A 12009-nucleotide genomic window follows, 5' to 3' on the forward strand; every position below is an offset into this window, starting at 1 on the left:
AAAGGTAACTAGATGTAAATCATTTTATTCCACACTGTAGGTCTACGCCACGCTTCATTTCAGAATGTGCAAACAAGCTTCCGGCTGCAAGGGAAAAGATGTTTCAACAACCAAAAAGGGATTTCAGGCACCAAGTGCATCAAGATGCCAAAGAACGCGGAAATTGATATCACAGGATTTTTTTTTCGTTGTAAATGATACATTCAAATATAGAATGTTTTCTATTTTCCATTTCTCAACGCCCCCAAAATCAATCCTTCCAACAGGTATACAATTTACAAAATTGTTTGACATGTGTCACCAGAAATGATAAAAAACCTGGTTGTATTAACAACTTCTGGTTTATACAAAATTAAGCTAAGTACAAGAGTACTTCGCCAAGATTGTAAATGCGAACTAATCTTGATGGGGTAGCTTAATATTTATGCAAGATCATTATAAAGATTGCTCCTAGGAAATCCTAAAATACTGGATGGAATTAACACGCATTTAAAGATTGGTGCATGAATCAGGAAAATAAATCAGTTTTATTTTTTGAACATTTTCCGTAAATCAATTGCAATTGGACGAATTGTAGATTGCTCCTACTCTCTCGGTAACATTTAGTACTGCAAAACATATTGACATGTAACTTCAGCTTCCTGCCAAATGGAGTTCTGTTTGTGCAGACTGCAATTTCCCATTTTATGTACCCACGTTGAAATTAATATGTTCCACAAAATAATTTACATAACGATCTTTTGAAAATTCCATAAATAGCTAACTACCTGATTGCCCAACACAGATTGTTGGTTATAACGGGTTTTAATTCATTAATGCATTCGGAAAAGGCATCATAAAACTAAAATCCGGATGACCTCTTATTATTCGTTTGACGTAAAAGTATGTGATTCTGTTAAAAAGTTCTGTCGCAAGAGTGACACAAAAATGAAAAACGTGCATTTCGGTTCATTATTAAAACGTGAATAGTTCTGAATGTAGGACATCAAACTTCTGTCACATTAAAGAAATTACTCTAAATCATGCTTTATTGAAACTGTCACATAAAAGATGAAATTGTTGTCAATTTGACACCGGTTTAAAATATAATTTTTTTAATATGCGAGTACATTTGGGTATTTGTTTTATATTTTTTTATTAATTAAAACCTCGTTCTATTCCATTTGTCTGATTTTTACAACTTTTTGAATATTTTCTCGGTAAATCTGACATTCACATTTTCAAAATTGACACAATCAAAATTGAGGTTATTAATACATAAGGGTCGTTTTAGAATGTATGACAGCACGATGACATTAGTGTCCAAAATTTTTTTATCGCAATAGTACAACCTATTTCATCTGTCATTGTGCCTGGAGTTTCAAAACTCATTAGTGCAACTAGTCTTGATCTGACGTGAAAAGTTCCTAATTTCAGTAACAGCTTCATTATGTATTGTAAGTCTCGTTGAAGAAAACTTCCAGAAAACGAAAAGACACAACATCAACAATTAATTAATTCGATCTACGTCACGATTTAAAGCATTCATTGTTAATACGAGTGACTATAAATGATTGAAGCAAAATAGTAGATTGGCAACACTGATGCAGTTGGTAGTGCAAATCTTCTCGTGCATCATCTGTCAATCATTTCTATTTAGGTTAGGTTAAGTCACGAAGTACTGTCGCGAGCAATAAATTTTGGTCGTCAATGTCATTTCAAAATTTGGTTAGATTGTCACAAATTTAAAAAATTTCCCTGCCTGATTATGCCCACGTCAACAAAGTGTCAAAAAATTGAGAAAAAAATGACAATTAATGTCATACAACATGATAATTGGCGTTGGAAAAAAAAATAGATTTTTTTGACGTTTGTTTCAATTTTGAAAATTGCGTGTGTCATGCCAACGATGTTGCCAACTAAAGATTTCAAATGTGTTACCAACATAACAAAATATGTGATTTTCAATCATTGATAGTCACACGGTAAGTATATCCGGGAAACATTTCCCTTAATTATTTCCATCTCGTAAAGTGAAGATTCTGGTATGTGGACACATAGTGGGTCATTACTATCCGTCCACTTCCTAGTATAAATTTTACAAAATTTAGTGGTGTAAGTTGTGTTTAGGGGACAAATCTGTCAAAGTGTTAAAAACCACAAACGTCAAATGAGATCGTGTAGGTATAAACATGAAATCGGAAGAATTTGCATATAAAATCCAACAATACCTAATCAAAGCGTGTAAATGTAATTGCAGTAACTCGCAAACATATACAAATTGGTTGAATGTTCGTGCGAACAAAGATCAAAGCTGCCAACCATATAAAAAGAAAATACTATAAAGTAACTCTGCCAGCCTTATTTTTTATTAGGTAGGGTAGGGTGGGCCACCATGAGACATGGGCCACGATGATACATTCTAATATTTTCGCTTAGATAAGACATGTCCATCTATCGGTTTGGTGATAAATTATGCTTTACATGCTGGTTTGAAAATAAGATCTCTTAGTGCCGCATGATCAGCTGCACTTGAGTTTGTGACGAATGTACATGTTGGTATGACCTTTCTTTTTCGCGCCAATTTTTTCGATTGTTAGTTCTGTGCTAAATACTGAATATAAAGTTAAGATTCTTACATCCATTTTAGAATTGACTAGTAGGCTTTCTTTTGTACCTAACGCTTTAATAAAAACTTAAGTTATACTAGATAAAAATACAGTTTTTTCCAATCATGCACAGATGGGGTACCATGAGACAGCGACCATTATGCCCGGCAGCAATGACTTATTTTATGTTTAAATATTTTGTATTATTGAGATGTCCAGAGGCCGTAAAAGGAAAAGCCAGACAATATGAGAAGGGCCATACGACAAGTTTTAGTCGGGGAAGGCAGAGCGAAATTGTCACTTCGAAAAGCAGCAAAGAAAAATTAAGTCACTTTTCAAACGTTACAGCGATATGTTACTTTTAGCATTTGTTGTCTTAGACTTGCATTAAATAATTTTTTTACTTAAAAATCAGGCTTATTTTTAAATATTTAATCATGTCTCAAGGTAGCCCTTACTAAGGGCCACTATGAGACAAAACAAAAAAAAACTGAAATTTGAATAATTTCGTCGTAGTTCACATTTTTTCACAGTTTTCCATGTTTTTGCATTCATTTATGATTAACTATAAACGAAAAATAGTTTGCTCCATTATTTTTGAAAAGCTACGGCGATTAAAAAAAAAAACTTTTTCCGTCTCATGGTGGCCCACCCTCCCCTACGTGAACACTAACGAACTAATGAACTAGATTTTAAGGGTAGGTCAGATCAATATGTTTAAAAAAATTCTCATCGAAGTCGTCTTTGGATAGGTCTCAGCAGAGAATTTTTTAGAAAATGTTACTGTGGCGTGAAGGGACGACCGTCTTGTGCTTGTGGTAGGAAGATATACCTAGTTATACGTTTTTGTGTAAAAGTTGATTTGTCTTCAATAGGAAACATTTTGTGGTTGTAAACAGCAGGCAAACTCGGCTGGTTGTTTCGTTCAGAGTTTTTTGATTTATTGCAGGGACGCTTAGCTTCTGAAACCCACACAAAAGGGCAGCTTATTAGGAGGTAACACTTTTACGCCCCCAATATAACCTTAGAGAAAACGGACAACTACCTATATAATTATTACCATTTTCATTTAGGTTTGTGCAATTAAGAATTAAAATGAACGTTTAACTTCTTTTCAAAAAATATTTCTAACCTCAAAATATACAAGAGACAAACATCGTGAATCAAGTTACAACAAATAAAAAAACTGATTTAGTTGAGACATTTTTTGACATTTGACTTGTTAAATCTTAAAAAAATACGTGAAATACGTGAATAGATTTGACTTAAAAAAAACTTTTGGAATTGTTCAGATGAAAGACCATGTACTTGTACCGGGTGGGGCATCGTAAACGCGCACGCCAGAAATCGCGACTTCTAATTAAATAAAATTGGCGAAATTTTATATATACTCAATTTCATATAAATGTGCATCTAAGCAAGCCATGAAAATCTGATTTTCTGTTGGTAGTAAAGCTAAAGCTAGTGACTTTGACTTTCAAAGTTGCTTGCTCTGCGCGAACCCGATTTGACTAATTTTTCAGGTTTTGTCCATTTTAACATTGCTGATTTCAAAAGCAATGTTATGTCTTTTTACTGATTAAATTAAAGTAATTCTTATTTGTTTTTGTCTTTGTATTGTTACCAAGTAAAGATTTATTGGACATGACTTTCATAAATGTGACTTTTGTCATGTAACTAAATTAAAGGTGCTTTTACAAATGCACAGCTCACTTGATGAACATTTATATGAAATCAATTATACCTGACTAATTATTGATAAGGTATATTTGAGAATTTTTAAAAAATTTTTTGTTAATAAATAAGGCCGTAACAGTTTTATTGGTTTTCTGAAATTAACTGTTAATTTACCTATAAAGTTTTTACACTAAATAAATCTGTATCTGCTAGCGCATCAAACCCTGGTGGCACAATTACAAATTTTGACTTGGTTAGCTAAATAATTCGCTTTTTTATTTAAACGTAAACCAGACAAAGGTATAGCCGACCGTTTTAAACCTTTTTGCCATAAAATTGACAGTTTCAATTGTCACCTAAATTTACGACAGCACAAGTAGCAGGTCATAAATAAAAATGATTTTGAAAGTTGAAATGTAAAACTGCGTTTAATTCAAAATCTAATTTTTTTTTTTTTTAAAGAATCAAGATTTATTAAAATTTAACATAAAATAACATTTTTAATTTACAATGCGAAAATTTCCGATAATAATGCGGAATCTGGAAAAGTGCCCCGAATGCTTGCAGCGTTTCCACGTTGAATGGCAAGGGAAATCCTCTCAAAAAGGAATTCCTTAGATTTTGAATCTCCTGATTCCGCGATAAGTCGGTCTCCGATGACATTAATAAAATCTATTGTTTCTTTGCACCAAGGGCCTAAGGTTTCAAAGGCTAAACCTTTAAATATGTAGTTTGACGAAATAATTGAACGATATTTGTTATGTTTGCGTTTGCAAGCCATTTCAGCGGCAAAACCTGAGACTTCAGATGTTTTCAATACGTAACTGTCTGCAAGTGTATCTACGACAGTAACGTCCCAAACCAAAGGTTGACCTTTATTCCACGGTATTAAAGTCATCCCATCAGGGCGTTTTCCGTCATCACGAGATAGTCCGTTTGGTTCTAAAGTTGAATTAACATGAATAGAAGTCAAAGACCGGTTGATAATAGAATTAATTTCAGTGTGTCTTGAAAATCTACCACTGCTTTTGGAACAACTTAGACCGTGAATACCAATTTCATCAATTTTCGCATTGCATTTGCAAATATGAGGTGTACAAAGATTACAACCCAATCTTAAACCAATACAAACTTGGAAGGAAGTGTTATCTAAAAGAGTACCAATATTAGGAGAAGGTATTACATGTAACCAAGATCCTGATTCTCTGCATTGCAAAGCCTTAAAACGAGCCAAGTCCCTAGATGAATTAAAGATTAAGTCATTGTCAATTATTCTTTTGATATTGATATTATCCCAATTCTTCTGAAATTGTGGAATTGTTGGTCTTTCGTTCTCATTTTCTACATCCCAGACTGCTAAAGCTTCATCATAATGGTGAATAATAAGCTCATTATCCTTTGAATTTAGTAATTGAGAAACAAGCTTTTTAACACCATGAACTGAAGATAGGAAAGCAGGGAGGCAAATATCGGAAATGCGGCGAATTCCCAGTCCACCAAATCTAATAGGTAAAGTGGACTGACACCATTGTAAATCAGTTAAACGTAAATTAAGTATTTTTTCTAAAGAAGACTTTAAAATCTAATTGATATTTTTTTCCGTAGATTTCGTAAATAATTATAGCAAGTCAATCTGGGTAGGTTAGTATAAAAATCAGAATTTGACTTTTTGGTTGAAATTTACATTTTTTTTTTTTTTGGCTTTGTTTGTAAGTGAAAAATTATCAAAAAATTATGAAATGTACCTTACCAATTGCCAGGTAAGTCTGAAAAATTTCGACAATTTTATTTAATTAGAAGTCGCGATTTCTCGCGTGCGCGTATACGATGCCCCACCCGGTATAGTATTGGAGCTTCGAAAACATGCCACCACCCTAACATAAGTTGCTCAGAAGTCTCAGAACCATAATCTACATGGTTGAGTTGTTGATTTTTGGCTCCAATATTCCGAAATTTTTCAGATCTAACTCAGAATATAATTCAGAAGTGATTGATAACTAACATCAGATATGTAGGCTTCTGTATGCGTAACTATTAGAAAGTCTTATTAAGTGGGTGGAAAGTCAATTTCGGGAGTCGATTTGTTAATTCGGTGGCAATGTGTCACGAATGTCCCAGAATGGTATGTATAACTGCAATCACACGAGTTAGTCTGGCGGCCTATATCACGGGTAGTTATAAAACATGGCGTGACCTCAGCTCCACAGAGCCACCCCAGGGCGGCCCTTGCATTAATATTCAACAAATTATTATAGCCGTGTATGTGACTACAAGGCACTGCATATCTCACTAAAATGGACCTTATTACGTCAGTGCACAAGCTCAAACAGTCGAAAAATGTCGCGTGATTACGTCGAAAAGATTCATTCCAAATGAAATTCGTTCAACTATTAAGAACAAAAAAAAATAGTAGCGCTGCTGATAAAATCTATCGATACAAATTCCTGCATGTACAGATGCCGGACAATCAAAGCCGACCTCTAATTAATACGACAAAGATGAAGGACTCGTGTAGGGCCGACTATTTGTTTTCCCATGACCCACCAAAGGTACGCAAACAAGGAGGCTCAAATGTGAAAAATACTTTTCACCCTATTAGCTACCTTTAAACACCATATTGTTCCGTCAAATAAATTAAACAAGAATATCTTGAAGATACGTCGTTCCCAACGATTATTTACATCTTGAATATTGTATTTTTATGTAAATATTTAATTTATTTGTTTAAAAGTATATCGAAGAAGTTGTACGTACCAACGTCGATGCAACATTTTCGAAGCAGCACTTTTACGGCTGCAATTTATTCAGTCAAGATTGTAGGTACAATAATTACAAGCAGGATGTTGCAAGAGATAACATCCGTTCTGTCACGATTAGCACAAAGAACTAGAATTTATCCTGTCCGAGCTCAAGTTTAATCAACCAGGCTTAAGTAATGTTAAAAAATGTTATTTTTAACAAATTGTCTATTTTGGTTTGCTCATGATTGAGTATGAAGATTTTTCCAAAACCATTTGCAATCATTTAACTGGGATGCTTTGATTGGGAAATATTTCGAATAATAATATTCGTTTGGCAGATCTAGAATACATCAAGTAAGATTTTGATCGGTGGAAAAGGGGTTTCAGATAAATTTATCTTGAGGAAATATCCAATTAGAACTTGGGTAGAAACTTTCTGGGACCTGTATTGGTGAGTTATTATTATACAGGTGTCCCAAAATTGCTTCAAAATCCTGTTTATTAATCAGTCTTTGGGCGACCTTTATCCCGACAGAATAAACCCCTTGGTGCTAGGTTTCCTGTTCCGTACTCATTGTTTGACAACAATTTAATATAAACTAAACAAAAAAAAAAAAAGAAACAAAAGAAAGAAACATGAATAGAAATAACATATATTTACAAGGCAGGGCTTAGAATTCAAAAGGAAAAGGAAATTACGGTAAATATTGAAATGAACAGAACGATATTTATTGACAGGAAGTTTTTTTGGCAGTCACAGTGATATTGTACAGTGACTGATTTCGGAAATAATTTATAAGTACTATTGCGGGCAAAAAAACTGGGACATCAACGTCATTGTCTTGACTTTTAATGTGGAATAACCTTTATCTGATTCTAACCCTACTTTGAATTGATTGACGTTGTCATTAAGTATTGTAGGTTGTAGGGAATGATTGTAAGCACGTAGTGAATATTTATTTAATGCAAAGTCCCAAGCAAAATCCACCTTTATCAAAAGAAGAGGGCATTTGGAAAAGGCGAAAAGGAAAACAGGAATATAAAATAAATTTTTAAACTGTCAGCTAGAATAGCGTCAAAAAAAAGACAATAAAGCTTGAACTACATGGAATTTTTCAAAACTGGCAGAAATTTGATGTCCCACTTTTTATGCTCCCAATAGTACATACAGTTGGCTTCAAAAAAAAAAACGGGAAATGAAATTTGACCGAATGTGAAATAAATTTAATTTGTCAATTTGTGTCTGTTTGACAGTAGTATTTCTGACACATTAGTGCATTTTTTTAACCTAAATTCTAAAAGACCGTTTCAAACTATAAAAACTTAATAAAATCTGACAGAACTTTTTCTGACAGTTCCCGTTTTTTTTGAAGCCAACCGTACTTGTAATTAGTTAATCAATCAAAGAAACACCAATATTACAATTTACACCGGAGATGCAACCAGCAACATTCTGTAAATTTGAAATTAGGGTGAAATGAAATTGTGGTTATGTAGAAATGAGGTACTGCGAGTTTCATGCATATATTCGAGAGATTTCGCACTTTCCGTGACATTTCTTGTGGAATTACAAAATTCAAATTTTATGCGTATCTCGCATGACATTTGAGAATGACAGACGGGAGTCACAGTGTAGCCAATTAGACAAGATTAAATTCACCAACACCGAATTTGTAAAAATGCTGCAAATGGCGCAGAAAATAATTGCAAACAGGATTATAATCCTTCACAATTGTTGTTCCATTACCCTATAAAAACCAAATCATCCAAATTTTTTCCATTAATCAAAATAAACGAGTCCAAATGTGTAGCTTTTGAGCCTTTATAGCTTCGAAACTGAAGGAAGTGGAATCTTTTAACATTTTCCTCGTGATCTTCTGGCATCACTTAAGGCGTACCGCTGTTCAGCCAGCTTTGGGCCACCTGTATATCGTCACGACAAGAGGAGTATTAATAGTTTTTTCTTTAGCCGAACTCTTCACTCTTTAGTTCTCGAGAACACATATTTAGCATTATTTACATTTTTGCCTAACCATCTACACAATACACCTGCGTGAGCATTAATTTTACGAGTTATTGATTATCGCATTGTTAAGTATTTCTTTTATGTAAGCAACCCATAGATGCCGTTGAATGATCAGATTACTTTCCTTTTTCATTCCATACAAAAAAAAGAGACTGGGATTGCATGTACAACACCCACCTATTTAAACCCATTACTTAAATTTTTCACCACATTTTCTCATAATCACGCCAGTTTCACAATTTAAATAACTAACTAACAAAGTCGAGATTTTTTATTCATATTCGACGGTCATTCTATTCGTAGTACTTTTTTGACGCTACAGTGAAGACGAAGAGTTAATGTTTTTTGTAAAGAACTATCAAGAAACTTTCTCCAAACCATATTTATTATGTAATTGTATACAGTCCTCTTTAAACAATGGAACACCAGTATAATGTCATCTGTTGTGTACCAATATTATTATAAAGTGACATTATTAACAACAAAGTATTTCTGAACTGAGACACATTGAACATATTCTTTGACATGTCGGGCTTGGTCTCTTATACAGCAATTATTATTACTTACTAGCCTAGTTATTTACTACGACTGTTTTATTTGTTTATTCATTATTTAACAACAACGTTGTGGCTCGGCATGTTAACAAAAAGTGCAGAAAAACGTGAACCGAGTAACTCGCGTCAAAAGCGAAACCCAGGTCCGTGAACTTTACACATAACACTACCACTACTTTACAGCCTACAACATAGCCATTGCTTACAATCTGTAGTCCATTCATTCAACAGAATCAAGTTTCAAACTTGTCACCAAATTCGAGTATCCTGTTTGTTGAGTCGAAGCCGGGTTGAGAGAAAAATTCTTCATTTCGATTTAACAAGACTCATTCCTAAACCCTCGACTGCCACACAAAAGCTTTTCCAAAAACAGGGACGCTCGAGAAACTGCAATAAGCAGTCAGTTTTTACGTTCTCTTTTCGTACGTGAAATTCGTCAATTTGCACAAGCGTTCAAAGTATTTTTTTAGCAATTATTGGAAATCACATTTTTTGAAATCATTAATGCAGTTGTTTACTGGAGCATTCCGAGACATTGTCATTTGTTTAAAAAATTCACAACTGTACATTTTACAAAGGGTTAGTCCTTCAAATTTTACACAAATATCGCAATGCTATTGTTAAGAGATATTCAACTTGGAAATTAAGAGACATTAACGGTTTATTGTGTGTGTTATCTAAAATGGACAAGCTTTTAATTCTCGATGGGAATTTATGTCATAAAACTCTATCCCACTGACAGGATCTTCAGGAGTCTCATTATACTTTGTCAAGTTTCCTGAAATAATTTAAAATTTTTATGCTTAATTTAGCGATCTGTCGATGTGAAAGTCTGTCAATAGTCGTCGTTGTAGAGCATTTCACATGTCTGATGTGCCTATGGTTGTAGGCATTACGCAATGAGAAACAAGCAGTCAAAGAAATTGAGGTCAAGGCCTTTAAATCTGATAATTCGGTACAAAAAAATTTAATTCGTTTAATTTTCACCAAGCCGACAGTAAACTGACAGAACGATTGAAAGTTAAATTAAATTTGCGCGTTAATTTAAATTTTATCTTGACCGAACAGTACAATATTAAAAACCAAACAATAGTTTTTCGATATGCCATTATTTCCGGTTAACTGGTGATTCCAGCAGTCGTAAAATTATTTATCAAAAAGAATGAGCAAGTGCACTAAAATTGTGCATGACTTCTTTTCTTTCTTTACGATAGAAAAATTGTATTCGAGTCTCGGTGAAATAGTTTTTCAACTTGCAAAATGCAGATTGTTTATCAACATTCATAAATTATTTTAACGACTTATTACCCTGAAAGGAGTGCAAATTTAACTTAACTCTAACTGAAGTCCTGATCCCTGTTTTGGGTTATTTCAAGCAAACATTCCCTTTCACCCAACACCGCACATAGCTTCGTAACAATATTGAAATTCTCTTAGAATACAATTTTGCTGCATAGCATTGCATATTAGACGACTTCTGCAGTCTGCATAGAATGCAATAATAAAAGACTGCTTTTGATGTGCAAATTTGAACATCCTCACAAGCCTGAACGTAATATCATTTTAATTAGTTCTCTTCTAATTTGTATCCACCCATGTACAAAACAATTCCAGACAATACAAATTGTCGGGTGCAATGTCAAAGCAGAAAGAAAAATTAACACCAGTGCAAGAAATAATTGTTTTCGCAAATTGTAAATATTCTATAAATAACTTGCAATAAACATCGCATAAATGCATGAAATTTGAAAATGCACCATGCACTCCTACACTGCAACTACGACGAAAATGTAGAGTAGCGCTGCAGTACGATCAGGAACAAAAAAACTGTTTTGCAAATGTTGTAAAATTTGCATAAATAATTGCACATTTTTTTAAGACCCGGAAAACAGATCACACCAAATATATGTTGAGTTTTAAAACCAATCCCTAAATAACTTGAAATGGCAAAAAGCATATCCCACGCGCATATAGCACATCTATTTAAAAAGATCCCAAAATATATTCCTAATATCTGTCATTAATTTGTAACGCACTAAAAATATTTACTCGATTCCAGTTCCCGCAATATTTATGTCAAACTGTGTGTTTAACAAAAAATTCTACGTGTAGGTAGACCTAATAAATGTTCACTCAATACGGTGCTGGTGCATCGGTGTAATTAAATAAACAAATTGTAAATGCAATGTTATGTTGAATTTGCTAAACAAACAAGTGAAATGTTAAATACTGTTGGAAACAAATATTTTACCATCGGCAATATACAAATATTATTCATTCTACAATTTACGCCCCAGATACAAATTTTAAACGTGGTCACATTTTTGTTTGTGTCGCACGACCAGGATAATGGATTAGCAAAATTTCAGAGCTTATTAAGATCAGGAATATTTCATAATTCAGTGAAAAAACCAGAACAATAA

General features: G+C 33.5%; 1 protein-coding gene and 1 long non-coding RNA gene across 12 annotated transcripts in view; one reads left to right on the forward strand and one right to left on the reverse strand.

The window, feature by feature from the left end:
• Positions 1 to 12009, forward strand: part of LOC138133466 (uncharacterized) — a 45581-nt gene that overhangs the window by 30759 nt on the left and 2813 nt on the right. The gene's annotated exons all lie outside the window — the stretch shown is intronic.
• tutl (turtle) overlaps positions 1 to 12009 on the reverse strand; it is a 40543-nt gene that overhangs the window by 26845 nt on the left and 1689 nt on the right. The gene's annotated exons all lie outside the window — the stretch shown is intronic.

The sequence above is a fragment of the Tenebrio molitor genome, chromosome 6 (assembly GCF_963966145.1).
Source record: "Tenebrio molitor chromosome 6, icTenMoli1.1, whole genome shotgun sequence".
In the NCBI taxonomy this organism is placed as follows: domain Eukaryota; kingdom Metazoa; phylum Arthropoda; class Insecta; order Coleoptera; family Tenebrionidae; genus Tenebrio; species Tenebrio molitor.